Source organism: Thermobia domestica, chromosome 1, assembly GCF_964235325.1.
Source record: "Thermobia domestica chromosome 1, izTheDome1.hap1.1, whole genome shotgun sequence".
Lineage (NCBI taxonomy): Eukaryota > Metazoa > Arthropoda > Insecta > Zygentoma > Lepismatidae > Thermobia > Thermobia domestica.
The window spans coordinates 364,218,089-364,243,616 of record NC_137454.1 but is presented as its reverse complement, the minus strand read 5'-3'; positions in this window follow the sequence as shown (position 1 = coordinate 364,243,616).

Below are 25,528 nucleotides of genomic sequence, written 5' to 3'. Positions count from 1 at the left end.
GATAGGAAATGACCAGTCAACAACTGATAACTTCTGCTTCGAGTTGTTCGTTTATATAGCCAGTCTTTGGAGGCGGGGAGGGCGTCGAAGGGGTCTTCGTATTTCTTCGTATCTCTTCGCATTTCATCGGTGGTGATGGCATCCGTCGTCTACTTACTGGTGCTTGTGTCGACGTAGTGGTTTTGTTTACTAGTATGAGGTGCTTCTAATGTGAGGTAGTATTGCACCGGCTATACCACTGCGATTCTCAATTTGTGGGGAAGTTATTTAAATTAGAACGAGTCAAACAGATCAGGCTAAAAAACCAAAAAATGACAATGACTGAGATATCAACCAAAGCTGTTCATGAGTTGGAAACCAAGGAAAAAAGAGATTGGGAAAAATATTCATGTGTAATCTTAGCGGTTTATTCTCGAATTTATCTAATTTTACTAGTTTGTGAATGGCTTAAATTTCCTCCAGTTGGCAACCCTATTCCTATCCTTCGCCTTTCCGATAACTCTCCCTTTTCCCTTCTCCGTTTCTAACTAGTGTCTCTTCCCTTCCTCAACTGTTCCAGAGTCATTTTTCTTTTCAGAAATTTCTCCCATTGCTAATTTCATTTTGTGGATTTGATTGTTATTCAGACACCATGCTGAGCTAAAGGGCAATTACGCCAAACGCTATACATACAGAAAGCCCTCGCAGAGTACACATTATTGCCAACGCCACGATTTTCCTTTTCTTTTTACTTCATCAGTTAATTTTGTAACATTTTAATATAACTGTATGTGTATATATGTATGTTCTATGGTATACAATACAAAATTTGTGTGTAAGAAGAAAAGTGGTTTGAGACAGCTGTGACGAAGAGTTTTCAATCTTAAAACTACTTGAATATTTTCACAATTTCTCATGTTACTTCTACTGCCACAAGTGTTTTGAATTTTCTTTCAACTGGTGATAATGTTCAATAAATTTTGAGTTTATTTTAAATGTCAGTTGAGTTGGCTCTGACAATTGGGTGAAGTCGTGCTCTGTAATAACACAATTTTGTTTGACAGATACGCTTTGACATAAGATTGAAAGAAAGTCGGAAAGAAACTAAGACTACCAATTTGCATACTGTAATAAAAAGTCCGTGGGTAAAATTTTCAAGAAAAGCATGGCAATCTGCTTGCTAAGCTGTGATGTAAATCATGTTACCTATTTGAAATTGTAAAACAAAGTACACGTTTCATAGTAAAATAGTATTATGTGCATATCTAGCAATCAGATTCACTGCTAAATATTTAAGCTACTTGCATATACGTTTAGATATTATTATTATTATTATTATTATTATTATTATTATTAAAAATAATAATATTATTATTATTAAGTATTCTGCCTTTTCGCAGGTCCTGGGACTAATATATATTTTTTTTTCTTCTTAATTTTCAGTTTGGTCCTGGAAATGTTTCTTCCACATTTCTCGATTTTCAGCTTCCTCTTTCAACTCCCAATATTTTCTTCTAGTTTTCAAATCATCGACCACTTGTGTTCTTCCTACTCCTCACTTTCCTTCCATCTTTCCTTCTATGGCGGCATGAAGAAGACAATTTCTGCGCAAGATGTATCCGATCCAATTGGCCTTTATACGAAGGATGATGGCTATAAGCGTCCTCTTCTCTCCTATCCGTTTTAAAACATCTTCGTTTCTTACACTTTCAGTTCATTTTATCTTCTCCATCTTCCTCCAACACCACATTTCGAAGCTCTCTAAATATTTCTTCTCTAACTTCCGTAATGTCTAAGTCTCTGAACCATACAATCCAATGCTCCATATATAGCACTTGACCAATTTCTTCCTTAGTCCAACGTTTAGATATATCACGCAATATTATTAGAAATGAAATGAAATCTTTGAGTTTTACGTCCCACGGCTATGCCGGTTAGGCTAAAGGAGACGGTGATGATGAGTAATGAATGAAAATGGTGGAATGAAGAAAGTGGGAGGAAACGGGAGAACCCCGAGAAAACCCACGCACACGGTGTTTGTCCACCACAAAGTTCACTTGGCGGGGGCCGGGATCGAACCCGGGACCCCAAGTACCAGAGGTGAACGCTCTACCACTGAGCCACCGCGGCCCCCGCAATATTATTAGAATCGCACTGTTGCAAATCTTTACATGAAAACAAGGGGGGGAATGAATAATTTAATTGAAGAGTCATAGCAAAATTATAAGTCCTTGTGTTCAATTCTTTATTATCGACCTGACTCCATGAAAATTTTTATGACGATTTACTCATTGCTAACTGAGAAATATACAGTATGTATATATATAAAAAGATGCTCTAATGTTATTAGATAGAGAAAGACTCGACTGAGAGTAGGCTGAGGAAAGAGGTTTTAACCGCCTTAATGGGACAAAATGTAGAAGGACGATATATATACAGGCACGTACGTAGAAATTTCAGGGGTTCAAAGCTTTTTTGGGGGTCCAAATTCAATATGAAGATAAATTATATTAAAATTTGTAAAATCACCCCTAATATTAGACAAAATTTACAGAATAGCCGGGATTAAATATATTTAAAAAAAGATCCTATGTTGAAGTCACCCTTATTATCCAGAGCACTTTCTTTCTTTCTGTGTTTTAGCTATTCTCACCATGATATTCTGCTGCACCACTGCCACAAACCTCGCTTTGAAAAGCTATATATTTTGAACGAAAGAATAACTAAATTTGTACCAAGGAAAACATTAACAGCAATGGGATGTAAGTAGCTATAACCTTAATGTGCTAGAAAGTTGAAATGAAATGAAATGAAATCTTTAAGTTTTACGTCCCACGGTTATGCCGGTTAGGCTAAAGGAGACGGTGAGAATGAGATATGAGTGAAATGGTGGAATGAAGAAAGTGGGAGGAAACGGGAGAACCCCGAGAAAACCCACGAGCACGGTGTTTGTCCACTACAAAGTTCACTTGGCGGGGGCTGGGATCGAACCCGGGACCCCAAGCACCAGAGGTGAACGCTCTACCACTGAGCCACCGCGCCCCCCCTGCTAGAAAGTTGAGTAAAGTAAACTAAATTTTGTAAAGTCTTTGTGAAACCATTTATTGAATTCCTTGAACCTTTTCTCTCTATTATCAGGCTGTCCCAGAAGTCCTGCACAATCAGCACACTGACTTGCATGAGGTAAAATTTGCGAGGACAGATGTCGCCACTAGTGAAAACTGTTGCCAGACATAGAGGACAGGTTTGTGTGATCAAGTGAAGGCAGGTTCTTGCGTATGTAGCGAGTGTTCTCGTAAAGTCAAAAAGGGCAACATGAGTTAGTACCAAATTGCAATTCGAGCTGTGATACGATTTTTATGGTAAAAGGACTAACTGCAAAAACTGCAGCCGAGGAAATTTGTCGTGTAGAGGACGAAGCAGTACTGGATTGATCGACAGGTTTCCGTTGGTTCAAAAATGTATTTCGGGTGATTTAAGCCTCGTGGACAAGCCCCGCAAGGGTAGACCTCCGATGGACATTAACGGCCCTCTGCAAGATGCTGTGAGTGCTGAACCACAATCGAGTACACATGTGTTAGCAAGAGTGGTTGGGATATCCAAGTTGACAGTAAACCGTAAATTGCATAACATGGATTACGTCAATAAACAGCCTCAACGAAGTCCCCATGAGCTGACAGAGGAGCGAACCCAGCGCAGAGTGGCAAATTCGCCAGAATTTGTTAAGAAACTCGCGTGATCTTTGTTTCTGAAGGAGAATTGTGACAGGAGCTGAAAATTGGGTGTTTTTAAAGACCCTGACACACGTAAACAGTGAATTTAAAAGGTACAAGAAGTCCCAGCCAATGTAAAACAGGACAGATTTGAGAAAAAGCTCATGCTGTGTGTTTGGTGGAATATTGACGGGATAATTCATTTTGACTTTGTTCCAGAGGGTCAGAGGTTATTGCTGAAAATTGAGAATGCTCCGAGTCATCGGTCTCGAAGTGTAATCAGCACCCTAACAGAACTTGACGGGTTTGAGTTGTTACCTCATCCTGTTTATAGTCCAGATGTTGCACCCTCAGATTATGATTTTTTTTCGCTCTCTCACACATTTTTTTTTATGTGGTCAGCAATTCAATTCAGGTGCATTTAATGAAGTGCATGCTGCCTGTCGCGAGATTTTCAATTCTAAACCTACCACCTGGTATCGCCATCAGATTAATCTGTTGTCCCAAAGATGGGGAAGGTAATCGAACATGATGGCCTGTACTTTGCTGAATAAAGGTTTGTCTTCGTTTCTGATATGCGTATTTCATTTTCCTCCTTGTGTGGTGCAGAACTTTTGGGACAACCTGGTATATCTTCAACCAAATATATTAGACAGCTTAAAATACGTGGAATTACAATGATCACATGTGTAAGTAGTTAGAAGAAATTAAAATTAGATTGACATTCATAATCTGTAAGAATGAACTGCATAGCTGTATTTTGAAGAGGGGAATTCTTCTAGCGGAGTCTTTCTTCCGAGAAAGAAGTAAAACCACGTTCGCAGGGTGGGTTTTAATTTGGTATGGTAATATGAAGCAAATCAATTTGCGTCCTCCCATTATCCCTTGCCCCTCTATAACATTACGGATGAAATAAAAGAAAAAAAAAAGAAGGATTCGAGCCATTAAGGATGGTTCCGTCTCTCGTTATGGTTTTTCCTTGTTTTTAGCATCGACTTGACTCCACCAATCCTTATTTCATCCCTCGAGTTTTCCCTGAAAGAACTTAACATTTCAAGGGACGCTCAGCAATCCCCTTTACGTTCTTTCTCTTTCATATTATAGATATATATATACAGCATCGTGTGACTGCCGCTATCTCCTTGCAACGAAGCCAAACGGCAGAAGTCAAAGACAATGTCACCCTTTTTGGTGGTCGACATATCTAAGCAAGATCTCGTATTCAGATCGAGAGGGGGATGAAGTGCGTAGGGAAATGGTGCCGAAAGAGGAGGTTATTAAGAAAAAGGGGGATGGAAAAGGGAAGAAAAAAAAGAAGAAGGTAGTCAGGAGATGCGTGAAATGAAAGCGGTTTTTCGGCGTTGCTTGTGTCAGTTGCACGAGACGGTAGAAGCAGACGTTTCGGCAGAGACAGGAGAACCATTTTCATATACGTAGGCTACTTATGTCGACAACCTAGCGACTTTCTTGTTAGAAATGAAATATTTCTGCTCTTCTTTTCTTCTTCTTCTCCTGCAAAATATTTTCATATGCACATATGTATGTATATTATTTTGAATCTGAATTCCTCCTCGTGCGGATCTCTTATATACCAACAGCAGAAATGCATTGTACTAACTTAATTTAAGAACACCGTGAAAGAAAGATCTAAAGTGACCCGAAATATTTCTTGAGACTAGAAAATTTGTCGTAGGCCTAATAGAAATATACACTTCATGAAAACTATGAATTCAAAAACGACGTATATCGTTACATCACGCAGATGACAGATCCGTGTCCCACTATAGACCCGATCTCACGGATAGATCTGTAACCCTACCTGACCCAGATGCTACAAAAATTCGTTATATTAACGGGGAACCAAGTGACTGCTAATCATCTTTCTAATACACGCGATTCCTTCCCTCTTTCTCTTTCCTAACTTGGGGGCACCGTGGCTCAGTGGTAGAGGGCTTATGGTGTGTGGGGTCCCTGGTTTGATCACCGACCAAGTATGTTTGTGGTAGACAACATTGTGAGTTTTCTCAGGATATCCCCATTTCCTCCCAGATTCTCATTCCACCAATTCTTCAATTATAATCATTCACTTGTCTTAATCATCCGTCTCCCTTAGCCTAAAAGAGAATAAACGTGGGACGCTAAATTGAAAGATTTAATTACATATTCTTTCCTTACTAATCTACCATACATTATATTTTTTTTTCTCTCTCTCTCTCTCTCTCTATCCTTTATGTGAACATATGTGATCGAATTTGGGTTCACTTTAAGATTTAGCGTTTACGAACAGTTAACATGCGACGAAATAATGTTCTCGCCTTTGGCATAGAATACAATCATCCGATTTCTGGCAAGACTAATTACATGTCACATTAAGAGTCTTCATCCCAGCGAAATTAAAATACCGCTAATTTTACAGTAATTATCCGTTTTCAGCTGTTTAGAAACGCGAAAATAAATGCCGATTTTCAAAATGGCTCGAAATCGAAAGCAGATAAGTGAGTCGTGATAACGGTTTCTTATGTAAAATAATATTGTCTAGGGCGATCTTGTTCCACATTTCGATTATCTTTTATCTCTTTGAAGATATCACATAAATTACTGTAAAATTAGCGGTATTTTAATTTAGCCGGGATGAAGACTCTTAAGCGAGACATCTTATACAGGCCCGTATCCAGGGGGGTCTAGGGAAGCCGGACCCCCCTAAATTTTTGCTGGCCTCTAAAATTTTCAGGGTAGGCTTGCAAATGAACTATAATATAGTGATGAACTATAATATGATTGGATCGGGGGCTGGCTACGGGCCTGATCTTATAGTGAGATAGGTTCTGCTAAGATGACAACTTCCGAGTAACTAATAAATGTATCGTGATTAAGAATAAAGTGTCATATAGAATCGAACACGTGAAATATTGAAGCTCGAGTAATGAGTACCATTAACCCACGGTACAATTGAGCAATAATTCTGCACAAGTGATAACGATTTCAACAGCTTTCAGATCTATATGTGTCACTGGATTTTTCCGAAACACTGAGTTAGACCGTGTCTGAGAGGCAAGACCCAGACTCGATGACCCGAACAAAACCAACCCTTACAGTGACCCGGTAACGCTTGATTCATGTTATCACTGACATCATGATTGGTATGTTATCTACAAATGAACATGTTTTCAAATTTCAGAAGTGACCTCATTGTGGAAAATGTTTTATGATAGTTCGTAGCAGCCCATTATGTTGAAAAGAAGCAAAAAGTAGAGTAACCTTTTACGTAGTCGGCCCATGTAAAGCTTTCTGTATAAATAAAAAAAAATCTTTCCCAGAACCGTTAGAAAATTCCAATTTCTTAGCTTTTATATCATTTGGCCAAAAAAATGACATTTATTTGATAGTGTCATATATGAATAAGGAAAAATACAGGTAGTGGTCGAACTGGGTATAAAATTACTACCAGTACGCTTGTATGCATAGGTTTATTCTAAGTGTACTTAATTGTAGTAGAGTTAACTTCTAAATTTTTACAGCTGGTATGACGTTTGGGGGTTCTTAACAACCAGTACGTCATACAGTCCCAATTCGATCACTGAATACAGGGATTTGCAAGAAGTAATTGACTAGGGTTTTTTTTTTTTTGAACATGACTGTACACATCCATAGCATTATTTCACAAATATTGTAAGTAGGCGAAAGAATTTGCAAGTTAATGGTCTTTATTTAGTCTTGTACTATAACCATATTTTAAAAACAATATTTCCTAACAATGAATTAGAATAAAGAAGATTCTCGAATCCTAATCATTCAATCATCCTAATTTTAATACTACTTTAGTTTCTTCTGCTTACGACAAAAAAATCTCGTTAAAAAACATTGGGTGGTATTCAGAGAGAATTCGTTAATCAAATGTTAATCGTGTTATTAGTTAGTGACGTATTAGTTCTATACTAAGGAGGGTGTACTTTATGGTATTCAGAGTCTGCTTGGGGTTCAACTAATAAGCTGATTTGGGTATGATTAAGTAATATAACCTCAATACATTGGAGAGAAAAATAAATGTAGCAACTACGGAAATCTAGAGATAGTGTGTAAAAATGAAAATACATGAAACACGAAATTGGAAATGTTTTCTTTGTGGATTGACATCACAACAACTTATAAATAATCACGATATAGAATTATAAATAAGTATTCATTTCTCAGAGATGTATTTATAGCACGAATAAGTAGAAGTCAATTAATATTAGTGACAATAGGAGGATTATGTTGTAATTATAAGGGAAGATAATCTATCGATTAATTGTGTGCATCGCTCAGAAATCTGGAAATTTTTTGCTCATCTCTTACTGTTCACTTTAAGAAACAGTTCTGCTATTGTAGAGGACTCGGCTCAATAGCTGCTTCATAATTAACTCACCCGTTGAGGTGAAAGGAAACAAAGAAAGAAAGACAGATAATTAATTGCTTTTGTATTCTCATAATGTAAGATTACTGTGGCTAAACCGTGGCTGAACCTGGTTACCCTCTGCTCTAAATTTTTTTTTTAGTCGCATGTGATTAACTTAGTAAGCTACTAAGTGCTAATCAGAGATTCTGAATACACTTCTGATGGCCATGCGTTAATCAAACCCTTAGTATGGCACTAGTCATACATCAAAACGACTCTGCATAAGACCCGCTGTGTACTATAGGCTTGGTAATTTTATAGTGAAAAACTTGTGGAGGGTAGAATTCAGTATTTGTTTCGTCTTAATGAGTGACTTGGCCAGAGTACAGTTTCAATTTCTTGGTTTGCAGAAAAGTAATTTTCTCAAAAACTGCTCATGAGAGTTTACATTTACATAGGTATTAAGTTATGTTCAGTTTAATGAGATTTAGCATTGCTATGTGTCATCTTTAGACATTGGTTTTGTAAATCTAATATTATTATAGAATTTTATCAACCAAGTTATATTAGCTCCTAAATAAAAAAACGAAAATATATTACGGACTCTTTGAATTGGGCTCGCGCACCCTAATTTGAGAACCATGACCATACTCCATAACCTTATTTTACTAACTAGTTGCTGAGGGATACGATTTGAGAGAGAGGTGAAAAACAGCATTCTTTCTTAAGTGGAAAAACTACCGGTAAAAATTTAACATTTTTTTTAAAAAAAATGAAAATATAGGTTAACATTCTTTTTAACCTTTTAATACAGCATCGAAATACTTTCCCATAAATTTAATTTCATACTTAAATTCAAATTATTATTAGCCTGTAAAAAAAAAATGTTACAGGGAAGGAAGTTAAGATAGCTCCAGGCATTTTAATTTTACAAAAATGAAGCCCATCCTTCGATTTACATGAACTCCAATTTTTCCTTAATAATATTAACACGATGACTGTGAAAAACATACGAGGAAGCTGTAAGATAAACAATTTTTTAAAAAAAGCACAGTACAATAGCCACACAATACCACACATGAAGCATTATGATGAAACTGTGAACTAACACACAGGAAACTTTCTAGATTGTTGGCAAAGACGACTGATCCGGTTGAGTCATTTTCCGCTGATGATGATGCGAGCGTGTCCTGAAAGCTTCATGTCAGTCACTTTTTAGGAGCGGTTTGTCCAGTATATGAATGTCATTTTTTTTTTTTTTATCAGATTAAATCTACAAGGAGTGGGTCGTATGTAACATATACACACAATGTTACTACTGACACGGTATGAGTAAACTTGGATCCTTCTCAGAAACAATAAAATAAGAAAAATTCCCAATTTAAAAAAGAGAAAAAGAATGAGAAAAGTAGTCGTATCCTTTTGTACTTTTAGCTCAGTGCTGTCAAATAATTTGTCCCCTTACTTTTGCTGTTTTTTTTTTTGGGGGGGGGGGCTACATATTGTTACTCTATTGTGTTCTAATAGAAAAGGACAAAAGTAGCACGTTATTTGCTCTTTGCTATCTTATATCATTCTGGGAATTTCCGTAATGAAGATAGCCTACGTATCGACTAGCTTTTGTTTGAAAAAAGTAAGTAATAAAACGGTGTACAAAGGAAATGAAGTTACAAAGGAGATTATTCTTTGCTGACAAGTTGGTGTTTTATGGAGGCACCATCAAAATATTATAAACATTTAATTCTCTTCATATGCAGGGTCGGTCCTAGGCAATTTGCCGCCCAGTGCAATGGCATTATTTTCTGCCGCCCCCTTTCTCCAGAATCTTAAAACTCTCGATTTTAAGTATGCTACCCTATCATGAACAATGAAGGAGAGGCAAGAGCACTCGCACTCAGAAAACCTAAACACTACAAATACAATCTCAGTGTGTCTATTTTTTAAAATAATTATCTATATGATAGTGAAAGATAAAGCAAACACACCTGCAGAGGAAAGATGATAATATTTTTTTAATAGAATTCAATATTGAGCTTCAATCTCAATATATAAGATTGCAATTCCAGTGTAACTACCCCTTTTATCTTTATTTCTTGATTTTCCTTCTACATCTGTTAAAAAGTTTTTTTTTTTTTAAAAAAAACTTGTTTCCACCTTCAATGATAAGGAACTTGTTTGTGACAGAGACAAGACTAGTTTTCATATAAAAACTGTGATAACTAGCTAAATGGAACAGGTGTCTGCTATCGTTTGATAATTGAAGACTCGCTGTAGCAAACAATTTAAGTGCAAAAAACAAGTTTTACTGTAACAGTAGAGACAAAAGATGGTAAATTTTTGTCCAAGTTTCACAAAATAGAAAATACTATTGCTTAGAAATACAATCTAGCATATGACGAATTATGAACATCTAAGACATAAACGTGTTGAAAAAATAAAATAAGTGAAGCAATTTCAAAGTAACACATTGTTTTCTACTGCGAGTTTTCAATTCACTTCTTGTATTTGACAACAATCAAGCAATTCATGCTGCATTTGTTTGACCATTTGCTTTAACATTATCCATATAACCTTAAACTAATGCAACCTAAACAAAATTTATGAATGTAGTATTCAAATGGAAGGTCAGCTTAATAAATGTTGCTACATTCTACATGAAATCTGTTTCCAACAAGAAATATTTATTTTAAATAATATAATTATGACAGATTTTTGCTTCCCCTCGAAATTTGTCGTCCCGTGCAAATTGCATGTGTCGCATATATGGTAGAGCTGGCCATGTTCATATGTGAACTGATGACAAATAGTACAGAAGATTTTAATTTGCCAAAAATTTTGGAAGTGTTATTTATGAATTTAGAATTTCTCAAAATAGTTCTAAGAAATAAGGCTCAGATTTTATTGTGTACTACTACATTCTCAAAATATTTAGTTCGTTGATTTGAAGTTTAAAGTTTCTTTTATAGCTTCTTCGTGGCTAGCGGTTAGCGTACGTGTCTTTGGCATGGGAAACCCGAGTTCGGTTCCCAATGGGAGTTCATGTGGTTCGGATTTCACATTAAACGTCTCACATAGCCTCGCTGCTGAAAGACACGCTAAACAAGAAATCAACTCAAAGTTTCTTTTTCAATGAAACATCCATCCCTATGGTGGAATGAAAGTTTTAAATTTTAGGGGGGGGGAGTTTCATATTTCTTATTTCTCTAGGGGGTTCAATGTTTTACGTTTAGAGACAAGATGCTATATTCTTAATAGAGGTATCCAGAAACATTGGAAATTAACCATGCGTTTAAACCGTACAGCGTAGGGTAAGACAAGATATTTCTTGTAAGTTTCTGAGTATATATATATATATATATATATATATATATATATATATATATATATATAAAGGCAAGGTGCCGTCACTGTTTGAAGAGGAATACCGAATTCTGACCAAAGGTATACCAAAGGGAAACAAGACGAAAGCAGGTGAAAAAAGACAGAAAGAAAAATCGCAAGTATCCACTAAGAACACATACTGAGAAGTGGTTTAATAAATAAATAAATCCACTTGAACTCAGCAGGAAGCTTCTCTTGACCAGTGCAGGTAGAAAGTCGAAACGCTAAACCTTAAAAAAAAAAAAAAAAAAAAGAACCAAATAACAAAAGAAAAAAATGGTTTGCTTGACATGATTGACTAATGTGAATTTTGCCCATAGTCCATTTGACCTTTTTCCCAGCCAAGCTTTTCCCCATGTTCTTGTCTCTGTGTTTTTTTTTTTTTTTTTTAATTTCTTTGTTGTTCGTCTTTCGAAGGAAACCTCACACAGAAAATGACAGAAACATCGTGTTCAATTAGAAGGCAAACAGTAAATTACCATTGGCTACAAGAATGTTCAAACACTTCACCAGATTTTTTTTTTTTTATTTATTTATTGAAGTTCTCTTCCCTTGTATCTTTGCCACAAAACACATATAGGTCACTCCTTAAAATTTTATTATTTTCTTTCGTATAGTGATTTCTACCACACAAGAACGTCTCGGAGTTTTTCTTTTCTTAAATAATAATAAATTGAACCTTTGCTTGTTAACGTAGTACTTATTTTCACATAAGACCATCACCTGGTTCGATTGTTGAAACCCTGCTGCAATTATAGTGTGACGAAATTTCATATTCGGCGTTCAAAAGAACGAAAGAATGCTGTCAGTGAATGTGTAACAGAAAAGAATAGATCCCAGGTGAGAACCTTAAGGTACACCTGAACGTAATCAATTAGATTTCATTGGGAAAATTAATTGACGGAACAAATTAATGTTGTTTTCGTAATTTTGCATCAGATTTCAAAATGGATAAGGAAAGAAAAAAACTTACATAAGAAACTTTACTTTGATGATCGATTCTATCAAAAGCTTTGTTGATGTCTGCGTGGCAAAAATTGTCATTTTCAAATCAGTCAGTTTGATTAATGAGGTTCGCGCTTTTTAAATCTCATTGAGACTCATGCTTCGGTCGGATTCGAGTTCTTGGCTCTCTATCTAAGTCGCGCTTAATTTTCGAGTCCAAGCCCGAGAACCAGGCTCGGGAGTATTCCTTGTCAGCACCGGCCTATATGAGACGTGGACAACAGTTTCAAAGTGGAACCCAATGTCACGCTCACAGATAATCGAACCTGGAACCACTTTGCACCAACGACACACTAAAACTGTATGCCATTAGCAAAGATCTACTTTTTATGACACAATATATCACGTTATCTACAGGTAATATCGGAGAAATGATAATGGACGTATACAAGTGATATTGTAACGATTATGCAATATTATCAGGGATTGAACCAAGGGCTAGGTATGTTAACAATTTAGGAATCGTGGAGGAAGCAGCAAGATGATATGGTGTTTGTTGCGGATTCTGAAGAGAAAATCAGTAAGATGTTAGAAAACGTGAGGAAGGGCTGTGAAGAATAAGGGATGAAAATAAATGTTAGAAAGACAAAAGCCATGGTAATTCGAACGAAGCGGTTGGTGTCAAATATAAAAGTAGAAGAGGAAAATAGAACAGGTGTATAGTTTTCGATACCTAGGTAGTATTATTAATGATTATATGAAGTATGAAGGTGAAATAAAAGCAAGAATAGGAATGGCGAAAGAAGCCTTTAGGAGGAAGAAGAGTCTGTTTTGTGAGACCTTGAATAAAGAGCTGGGAAAAAGACTCATAAAATGCTTCATGTGGAGTGTTGTACCGTATGGTGCAGAAACATGGACAGTTACGCAGAAATGATTAAAAACGATGGAAGCTTTCGAAATGTGGGTATGGAGAAGAATGGGGAGAATTAGTTGGGTCAAGCGGAAAATGAATGCGAGGGTATTAGAAATGTTGGGGAGAAAAGAGTAATATTAGGTATTATAAAGAAGAGGAAGAGAAACTGATTGGGAATTGGCTAAGAAGGAACTGTATCATGAGTGACGTGCTAGACGCAGGAAAGAGAGAGAGGTGGCGAAGGAGGTTACAAATAGACGATATCAAAACAGAAAAATCGTACGTGAAGACGAAGAGGTTAGCGGAAGACAATGGCGCATGGAAGCTTCTCAGCTACGACAAGTGACCGGGCAATAATAGCAGAATATTTATGATGATGATGATGATGACATGATTGATCTAGGAAGTCTCTAGATTTGTAATTTACATGGAAGATAATAGTTAGTATAAAAATGCAGAAACATTTTGTGTTCTCTCATCCCGCCTCGTTTACCGCATATCTTTTTCCATCCGAAACACTGGACATTTTTCTGTTTTTCTGATTCATTTATTAGCCCCTGAGCCTGATTACAAACAACCAACTACGAAGAGGAAGGACCATCTAGAAAGAAGTATCTTTTGCGGCGACCACAGCAATAGCCGTAATATAAATTCCTAAGTCATGAAGGTCAAGGGTTCATTTCTATCCCTTCTGTCAGGAGATCGATTCTGCTGTCCTACTTCGTCCGTCAGCATAGAAGGAGGACTTTACAAGCATCTTCAATCCAGGAGAACTTCAACCACGATTACAGTTGCCTACAAGACGAAAGTTCCGAGCGTCTCGTCTCGAAAAAGATGTAGTGAAAATGATGTCCCGTCTCGGAAGACGTATCTGTTTCTAATCGAAAAACTCTATCTCGTCTCGTATTCTGTCACAAAAAATATGTCTCGTCTCGTGGCCCATGGCTGATTGTCGTCGCCGCCAGACCGACTGGGTCTGTGGTAGAGAGACCAACGTTGGAAGCTGGGAAATATCGAGCCATCCATTGAGTGGATCATTCTGGGAGTTGAAGCAATGTCCAATAAGAGAGCCATTGCCGAGTGATATTACGCTAGTAGTTAGCGCTCTTGCCTTACAATTGGAAGATTGTGGATTCTGAATCTGATGGCCGAACCATTCTGAAAACATTCCTGAGTTTGATCAGATAAATGATAGGGAGACACCTTTAAATGTAGGAGTTTGCCTACTTACATCCACTACCTTCGCTAATATTGTTCATTGTCATTTATCTCAGCATTCATTTCATAAGTTTTATCTGAAAATTAGTTACGTAAATAAATCTTGGTACGGTGTGAGAAGTGTAAAACATAAAACCGTATTAAGTTTTTTTTAAAAAAAGTTACCGAGTCAACTTATAAAAGACCTTCGTGCCTACGTCATTAGCTACCATTTTGTGAGTCCAAGCTGTGCCATTGCTGCTTGATTCTAGGTTAGTAGTTAGCGTTCTTGGCTCGCAGTTGGAGGGCTCTGCAGTCGAATTCGCTAGGTCGCCATCAGATGTATATTTGAAGAGTTCACTATGGATCTAGTAGAGTGAAACATACTAACTTGATTCCTTCTCTAAATTGCGTAACTCATAACTAATTTATTTGCTATGTAAGTTGACCAGTAGTACTGATGGTGATCAACATAAACAAGTTTCACTATATAGTCTAGGGATATTGTTTTCTACTTTTGCTATTGAATCTCTCATTTATATATGACAAATTTTCTTACAAATCAAGAAATACTTTTTTTTTAACTGAGATTTTTTATATTTTTTTTCTGTTTTGCACGATCTATTTTGTATCTATCCAGTACATTCCAATGTAAATTTACTATAAACTGAATCTCTGGAAGGAAAATTCCCCAAAAGCATTTTATTTTTTTCTTTAAAAAAAATGTGTTTCAATAAAATTATGACACAGTGATGATGAGGCAGTTTCGTTTTTTTTTCATGACTTTCTCTAATAAATAAAAAAATAACTTGACGGGAAATAAAATTAAGTACTAGGACCCTATTCATTATTTTTCTTTTCTTTTTTTTCTTGGGGATGTTATAATTATCTTGTCCTGGTGGTCTTGTTAGCAATGTTGGCTAGTTAGGGAAACAAGTCCAACTCTGTCACAGCTGAAATAGTTTCCATCCCAACTTAGCTCAACCCAATCTCCCTACCACCCCTTTTAGAACCAGAGGCATAGTTCACCCAGCACAGCCTGCGAGAAATTAGTTCTGCTGGCGGTTACAGAAGAACTTCAAAGCACGCCTTCTGGCAGGGGAGGTGGGAGACCATGAGGGCATCGGGGGGGGAGGAGATCGGAGAAAAATAAGAAAGAAAAAAAGAGAGAGGTAAAAGAAGAAAAAAAAAGTCTTCATGGGTTGACTCTAATGGCGACGGCGACGAAAGTTTTGATTGAGGCGTTCATTAACAATGGCGCCAGGTTTCTAAATGTAATATGATCCACTGTTTGTTATGGATCCCGGTGATTCTACGCGCACGTATACATACATACATATTTACATCCATTGAATTGTAAGCTCTCGGAGTTATGTATTACTGCAAATACATTTTCAGTATTAAACATGTTGCGGAAATATGACACCTTCACATATTGTAGGCAATAAACACAGTTTCCAATACGTAGATAGGTTTCAATGACAAGTATACATATGTTTGTATATAGGTATATAGTTAAGATTTATTGCATGTGTGTTTATGTATGTGTGTGTGTGTGTGTAGTTCATGAGGTCAAGTATAATAAACTCAACGTTTTTAGTTCCGGAAACCTGTGAACATGATCTTTTTTCAATTGTTATGTAGCTATACAGACCCTTACCTAGGCAAAAGACCCCTGCTACTGCCTTCAGTCATCCTGAGACATTACAATGGATTGTTGGTATGTATAAATGAATATAATGTGAACTCAAGACACCCCACGAAAATTAACTCAGTCCCCTCTGTTTTCATATTCTGCCAGGGCCGGCGCTAGCAGTTTTGCCGCCCTGGGCGGTACTTTCAAATGCCGCTTCTTTAATCCGCAAACCTTATTTTGACAGAGAACGTTCAGGTATTAAGAAAAAGTAAGATACCGTATTTAAAAACATGTATGAAAAGGAATAATAAACAAAAAATTGAACTACCTCTCTCGAATGCTTACGTAATATTTAAACGACTCCATACATGACACAATATTCAGTATGATCGATTTTACTGTACGTGATATACAGCAGGGCATACAGAAAATTTAAAAAATATATTTGCTTAGGCCGAGTAAAAATTTTAATATAATGAAGATAATATAGTGAATCATATATTACGGCAAAAGTAAGTGATTAGCCTAAGCCTTATGGCGTACTAAAACACAATAGAAATACACAAATTTTAGATACTTTAATTGAAAAAAAAAAAAACTTTTATTGCTTTGATATGAGCAATGTCCTTTATCACATTCGCGTAGTCCAATGTTTCAGCCAATTCGTGTTCCATTGATGATATCACTAGACCACTTAAGCGTGTTTCAGATATGGAAGAACGTAGAGTTTTTCATAAGCTTAGAGTAAGTTTCGAAAAACTTCTTTCTCTACTTGCCACTGTTACTGGTAAAGTAAACAAAATCATAAGTGCAACACTGACATTGGGAGCAAGGTCATATTCCTTAATTAATTTTATTCTCTTTTGTTGAACTTTTAGGCTTAATTATAGCAGATAACACTTTCAGTTCGTCTTTCAAATCACTGGGGTTAATATCTTTCGATTGTTCGCGTATTAAAATGCAGGCACTTTTCAGACAAAAGTTCAGGTGACATATCTTTCAGATTACTTATATCGTAAATAAAATCGAAATACTCGCTGTGATGTTTAAGTTGCTCAAACCTTTCTCTTAAAGCTAACACAATCACGTCTAGAACTTTGTAATAAAAATCGATCTTGTATCTTGTTTGTGGATCTTCAATAGCTTCATCCTCTGCCTCGTACTGAAACTGTCTCTTCTTCTTTCGACTTCGAGCTTGCATTGTATTACCCATCCGTGGATCATCCATATCTAATGCTGATGCCAACTCCATCGCATCAACTAAGTAAGATTGAAACTTTACATAATTTCTGCTCCTCTCAAAATACTCACATATATTTTCAAGAAACGCGACTGCATCCAACACATGAAAATCAATGCTTTGGAGACTTTTGCTGTTAGTATGTTTATGCGGAGTGAAAAGTCATACCAGATAATGAGTGAGCAAACAAAGTAAAGCCACGCAGCTGGTTTGCTATACATAGAGAATCGCAGGCGACTATTCTGTCTGTTCTATTGTCATTACTTATTTGAAGTAAGGCATCATAAACCTCTCTTATTTGATATCTAAGTGGAGTTAGAGCATCAATTCGGCTCTCCCACCGTGTGGTGCTGAATAGTTTTAAAGTGAGGCTGCTAATATGTTCCTTTAGTATGGCCCAACGTTGAACTGACACAGAAAAGAAGTCATAAACTTTTTTTTTTAACTATGCAAAAAAAAAAAAAAAAAAAATGAAACGGTGGACTGAGGTGTTCTGGTTGATCGTTAACGACAAAGTTTAGTAAAGGAACATAAAAGGCTCGGGAATTTACTTCTGATATTCTCTTCTGAACACCTGAACGTTTGCTTTTCATATTGGAACCATTGTCATATCTTTGGCCCTTCTTGTCTTCGATAGAAAGTTCATTTCCTTCAGCTGTTTAATTATTACTTCTGTCAGTCCTAGACCAGTGGTGTTCTGTTACTGGTACGAAACCAAAAAAGTGTTCGCAATTTTTTACAATACATTCTTCATTACAGTATATAATTTGTACAAAACGATTGTTGTTATTTGCTCTGTACCAGAAATATCTGGTGTACAGTTTAGTATTATACTATAATATGTTGCAACTCTCAACAATAATATCTTAAGCTCTCAATACAGTATTTTACTTTTAATTTACTCACTAAGAATTGGAATCATTTCATTTTGGACATCTTTTCCTTAGTAATGATGGTATTTATTTTGTCCTCCCATGTTGTTTTAATGTGTTCGGCCATGACGCTGTCAAACTTATTTTGCTTAAATATAAAAACAATTATATATAACGTGTTCTCTAAAATATATATTGTTGATAAGATATGAACAATTTGTAAATTGGTTAAAAACTCGCTGCTAGAAAATAAATGTCTCTAGGTGTTGTAGGCTAGAACCTCCTGTCTCAGGTGGGATTGTATCTTTTGCATAATTGGAATGGAGCGTTAAAATGTTGCTGAATAATATATATATATATATTGTAATAATTTTGGTAGAGTCAATAATGGTCCGAGATTTATCCCTTCACCAATTTTATTATAAAATTTGATAAATACAAAACGTCTTTGATTACAAAGAGAATAATGCTGTTTCCTCGTTAATGTCCAAGTAGAGGAGTATAGGTGTTTTGCACGGTGCCCCTTCTCTCAAAGCAGTCTCCAAGGCACCTGCCGGTTCGATGAGTTTGGAAGGATAGCACCCTCAGCTCAAGGTAGCTTCGCAAGGCTTTGTTCTTGAGAGGATCCCTAGTCCAGTGCGACCTCGGGAAGGATGGGTGTCCCCTAGTCCAGTGCGACCTCAGGGCGGTGTAGGTGATTTGATCAGTTGGACGACTGATGCTGGGTCCCTCGTTGTTCCTCCTTTTATTTGTCCTCCTCGGGTCCTTTCGTGAGGTCCGTCTGCTTTCGGCGTTCCTCGGTGTCCTTCCGCGTTGGCTTGCTGTCTGCTAGGTTGTTTATAAATAATAGCACGCGTTGAGTTGACACGTGCGTCTGTTGTGATGTGGGGATCCTTGCACCCCCACACTGGAAAAAAAATAATCTGGAAGATTATTTTGAGAAAGTACACAATTGTAATTAGTAAAAGGCAACTGCACCAACGCTGAAACACTTGAGATACTGTTTATGCACAAGGAAACACTATAAACACTATAATACACCAATATCACTATGAAAAACTTGTTGTGAAATATACACATAATGGTAATAACACTGTAGTTCTTTCCCAACTAAGCAGGATCAAAAACAGTTTATCATTTCCCTCAAAGTGGGCAGAAGTATCATCACTGTTATTAATAAATATAAACGAGTTCATTGATTGTAGGTATATATATAAAAGACACTTGATAATCTTATGTGCTCTGGTTGAAAATCTTTTCTACGCCGCTGCAAGGGAAGTCTTGAACGAGATAGCTGTGGCTAGTAATTTGATCATTGAAAATGAGGGGGAATGCTGTTAATTTCCTGAGTGAGTATTTGCTGAATGTGAGTGAATTAAGTTTAATTACATTCTCAGGTGAACACAATTTTATTTTTCCATGTAGGCCTATTACGAACCATTATATTTTGATACTATTCTTTTCTTTTCCAAATTTTGCCGCCCACTAGACGTGCCGCTCTGGGCGGTGGCGCGGCTCGACCCCCGTCGCGCCGGCCCTGTATTCTGCTTGCGGGTCTATATGTATTAATGTGTAACTATACAATACAGTTGCGTATTTAGGATTTTGCTACGGGGGGGGGGGGTATGCACTACACGTGAATAAGCATTTCCTTTTGGGTATCGAAAAATTTTAATGTAGTCTTGCATATAATAAATTTATTTCGTGTAGGGGCTTGAGTCCGATAGTCACCCTCTAAATACGCCACTGATACAGTATAATATTGTAATATGTATGGCAGGGTTGTTATTCATTCTAGAGCAAGGCGAGAGATGTCATCTGAACAGTGATTTTTGAGGAACACTCATCGTGATTGAATATCATATCTAAATTCACTTGCGACATGTAGTTAGTGGGGCCACTAATTCTGTAAAGCAGGAGTAGTTTGGTCAGTTCTTTTTCCCTGTGCAGAAAACTATAAATTAAAGCCTGGTCTGATATTCGAAATTAAAGATACAACGATAGTGTTCTTGTACAGAGAACATAATTTTTTTCGCAAGGGAGAGAGACAGAGCAAAAGATAGACACACAAGCGAACTCGCGACTACGTATGATACATCTTGATGCACAGTGGTGTATTCAGAGGGCTATCGGGCTCAAGTCATTCTTTTTCGCATTCTACGTACAACAATAATCCTTCTTACCCTTTCTAAGTACTTCACTGATCTTCCCTTTTCTTATGGTCTTTGTTCAGAAATAATACTGTATTTGTCAAATTTCATTCCATATAAGAAGTGTGTTTTATTCTTACTTTCTTTCGTCCATTCTACTCTTCTGTTTCTTTTTCTTAGTTGTTACTTTCTTTCATTTCTTCTATCATATTTTCGACCTTTGTTAGTTGTGATTCAAATCGGCCGTCGTCAGTAACACCAAAACTAAGAGTAGCTGATAAGCGAAACTGGTGTTCCACACCAACTTGCATGGATATCAACGTAACGCGACTTTAGTTATTATAGCAACGAATATGTACATGGTTTAGTTATATATATATATATAAAAGGTAAATGTTTGAATTAAACGAAATCAAGAGGGGGGAATAAGTAGCCTGGGAAATTAGGCAGGCCAAGAGGATGCTTCCTTTTCCTTCTATGAATAGAATAAAAGATTAGATTCACTGCTAAATTTTTGTGTGTATCATATCACATAAGATTCACCAGTCTGCAATTCTTGCCATTAAAACCAACTTATGCATAATTAAAAAATATATTTCATTCTCAAACTCAGGTAGACAATTCCCCCCTATTTTCCCGTGTCCTGCATAGCCTCCTGAAACAAAATCCTACATAGAGCTCCTCCGTGGCTAAGCAGTTAGCGTACGCGTCTTTGGCGTGGGAAAGCCGGGTTCGATTCCCGGCGGGAGCTCATGTGGTTCGGATTCCATGTTAATCAGTAGGTCTACGTCTCATATAGCCTCGCTGCTGAACGGGACGTTAAACTCAAAATCCTACATACGCGACAGGTGTCATCTAAGCAATGAATTTTTTAAAGTTAAACTTTTAGAAAAGTTAAACGAGTCTAAGAGGAACACTCATCTCGTCTGAGTGTTTACTTGAATATCAGATCTAAACTCATTTATCTACGTAATCAGGGGGGGGGGATCCAGGACGGACTTCTGGGGGAGCAGTGGGTTGTAATACTGCTACTTCTACTAAAAGTTCTAACCGCTTTATTCGAATTTGAAATGAAACAATTGACAATACAATTTGAATACGATTTCTGAAGGGTACAGTTTGTAATTGCTCAACATTCTCAGACATATCTACAAGCAACGAGACCAGAATTCTCCACAAAATTTACGAGACGAGACGAGACGAGAAAACATTATTTGGGCAACACTTTATATAATACCGAGGCCGTGACCTACTATTAACGTGGGCTTCGAACTCACGAATGGGGCTTGAACCTATTTCAGTTTACGGAAGCACAGAACATCATGCAACGCCAACCATCAAAGCATAGACCGGTTTCCCGGCGACACCATTTTAGTGCTCGTCTCCTTGGTTTTCTCGTAGTTTGCCCATTTCATCCCACATTCTGATTCCACTAAAACTTATAATAATCACTTCGTCTTGTAATATGTCATTACAGTCTAATGTGATGATGTTTTTAATAGGAGGGTGCCCGAAATTTTTTTGCACCGACTGTACTTGACATTTAACCAAAAAATTTCTGGCTGTTCATATAATTCGCAATTTTGTTTGTTATTCTATTTCAAATTAACATGGAAAGCTGTAAAATATTCATTAGGAATCATAGTTTTGGGAATCAATATCTTTATTTATATACTAAATTAGTTATAAGTCTTGTATATGGATATGTAAATGGATTATTACAATTCTTACGGTGTCAGTGCGATCTGAAAATATAGGTCCACCATTGGAAGGAACTTTTCGAATAAATAACCAATCTAAAATTCGACAGAATTTTCAGGACCACCCTTCACCTCTCTTTTAGATACCTAGGTCCTTCTGAAATCTAGTTTAATCCAGATTTTACCAAATTTTATTCGTTTCAAAGCCCCACCGCCAAAAATGCTTTGTTTTGATTGGAGGATTCACCCACGCTATGATGTTAGAGCGCGATTATTCCCATTCCCTGCAAAAATTTCGCTGAAGACAGAGGACTAAGATCTTCCCAGCTCGGAAAATTAGAAATGGGCTGGAAGAGCTGCACTAACAAGGTAATTTTAGGTTGATAATTGAATAAACACCATCCAGGAGGCTGCGGAGCCGTAATTTGTTAAATGTCACAGTAAAAAACCGGATTGAGGAGCTAAAATAGGAAGTGTAATTCAGTGACGCCATGTTTTGCCGATATCATTAGTGATGGACAGGTTCTACGAATTTCATCAGTTCGTTAGTTGTTCATAAATATTCACAAACAGTTTCGGAAGAGTAGTGTTTTTTCCCTTTAAATACTTTTATCCGTAAAATTATTCCTGTAAGAGTTACGTAAGGCCTGCCCCACTGCCGTTTGTGTTCGTGTATGTAGTAAATGTGATTTCTTTTTGTACTTATCTAATAATTAACATGGCGGTATTTAATTTCTTTGTAGTTAGGATAGTGATAATAATGCACGTGTAAAGTTTCAAGAGGGCTCCTGTCTACTCCCAACTTGGGGGTACGGCTTCCAGGGATGGGTTAAAGTATAGTTGTCATAAGGTTCTTTTCCCTTCAGGAAAGGGGCCTATATATTTTTTCCAATAAATAGTTTGGGTATTAACTAAACAGTTTAAGAATGTGATTTAGTGAATACAAGGGCCAATTGGCCCTGTTCCTTTCTTTCCCTTTCCTTTCGAGCCGATTTAAAATGGTAAAATCAGAATGTTGTTTGTGTATATTTATTAGTATAACATGTATTAATGTAGTGTGTAGTATGGATGTGGCATGTATGTGTTCGTAATGTATTATCAGTAGTAGTGATTGTAGTTCAGTGATGAAAGAGTGTGTGAGATAATTAAATATGGACAGTGTATCATTCGTATTCGATCAATATTTAAACGCAACATATCGATCTATAGTAATATCAGAAAATGAGAGTGTCATAGTATCAAAATTTCCGTGTACAAGGTCACATTCAGTGGTTCAAGGGTTGATCATATCGTCGCTAGCCCTCTAGTGTCAAACGTCAGTACTAACCGTCATTCTTATGTCGATGCTCTTAGTGATTTAGTTTCCATGGAATTGACCCTTCTTTTCGAAATAAAACCTAGTAAATATAATTCCCAGCCCAAATGCATATACAGTTAGGTTAAGTGACCCAAAATTAATGTTTTCTGAAAATTACAGCATTCAACTTAGTCTAGAAATCAAAATATTTAAGTAAATAAACAATACATAATTTCTTAATAGAAGTCGGGCGATATGATGCTAGTTCTTCGCTTTGAAATTATATTAAATGTTCATTTCTTTTTTTGTGTGGCTGCAGAATAATTTCATTGTTGTCAGAATTTCATAAACATTAAATAATATCGTGGAGAACTCTACTTTCTGTGAACATACATACATTTTTGTTTTGACGTGAAGCTACTAAGTATAACATAGTATTGTTTGTGTGGTGAAAGAGTCTTGAGTTCGAGTGAGGTTGTCGTGCAGTGATCGGAATGGGAAATGTTTGTAGTGACTATAGATTTTAAAGTATTATGATAAAATGTGTATGTAGGCTGGGCGTAGATAGAGGAGACAGGGTGTTTGTAAAATATATCGTCGTAGTAGATGGAAAAAGATGATGATATGAATATATGAATATTTATTTGAATATGAATATGAATTATATGAATATTGTAGTAGATGAATATAGATGATAGGACACCCATATAGATGTATATATAGTAGCTCAGTGCATACTTCGCCACGTGTTGATATATATTCGTATACGTATTGAGTAGATACGTGTAGCTACAAACATCTCAGGTTCTGACCCCTGCACCGGAATATCACGCGGACAGGAGGGCGATATATAGTCGGACTATGGCAATACTTTGTAGTTTAATGTGATAGTAATGATCAACTATAATATCATCTGATGGCATGGGTAGCATCGTACAATCGCTGACTAGACATATTGAATAATCAATTATGCAAAAGACAATAGTAGCTGTAGAACTTGGGGCTATAGTGAATTATATTTTCTGGTCGGTTTCAAAATAGAATATCCTTCTCCGTGAGATTTTTTTCTTTCTTCACGTTACCTACTCGGGCTAGCTTACAATATTCATGGAGGCGACAGCTCTGACGCTGTTGCAGAATCAAAACAATTAGTTATTGAAATTTATTTTACCGTACCCGGGCATCGACCCCTCCCCCTTGAATATTTTCGTTTTCTTTCTTAGTTTCCAAACTAGATAGTGATGGAAATTAATAGATGCCTCAGAATTTAGCGCATTCTGCGAAGGGGAGCTATCGGTGAAGTTTGGCAATAGAAATCACCGATCCAAAATTCAGTTTATTTAATTTTTTTTTATTTTGGCAAATCACTAATTAGGGATATCTTAGCTATTACTTTTACTCTAGTTTCTTTACTGTCCTTGAACCTTCTTAGTTCTTCTGAGGGGTCGAATGTTTTTTCTCTTACTTAGAGATTTCAAAATTGGGGACGCAGTTACCTGGTCCCTTCCCCCTCTCCTTTTATCCTGCTGGTCTGGGCCGGATACGGGGATCGGATTTCAATCTTACAAGCAAATTCGATCACTCTTCTGTGTAGTGAGTAGTACTTTAATCTTCTTTCGTTGGCGCCGCTCTCTCTCTCTTGTCTCTTCCTTCTTACTTCGAGATTTTTTTTTTAATTTCAACCTCCCCCCCCCCAGATTTTGAACTTGTCGTTTACAATTTATTTAACGTACAACTCTGAACTGAAATTACCAGTTGAGACGTTGCAAGACACAATTCATGGATAGAGTAGATAGTGATTGGGTCCTCCATCACATTTTGACCTATTGCCAAAATGAATAACGACTTTATATTTGACGACACTTCAATTACGTTTTTTCACCGTCGTCTCGCTAAGTTTTTTTTTCATCGGTCACTTTCCTTCCGTTTTGGTTTTCGTTTATCTTCCATTTTGGTTTTCGTTTATCTTGTAGTTAACCTGGGCCCAGAAATTGTATTTTGGTTTATCTATTTATATCTTTAGGAATGTTCTGTGTTACGTGCCTGCCTCACAAAGTTTTTTTTTTTTTTTTACGATTCATGCACGAATTGACTATATGAAAGTTGAAATTTATAGATACGCGGTATCAG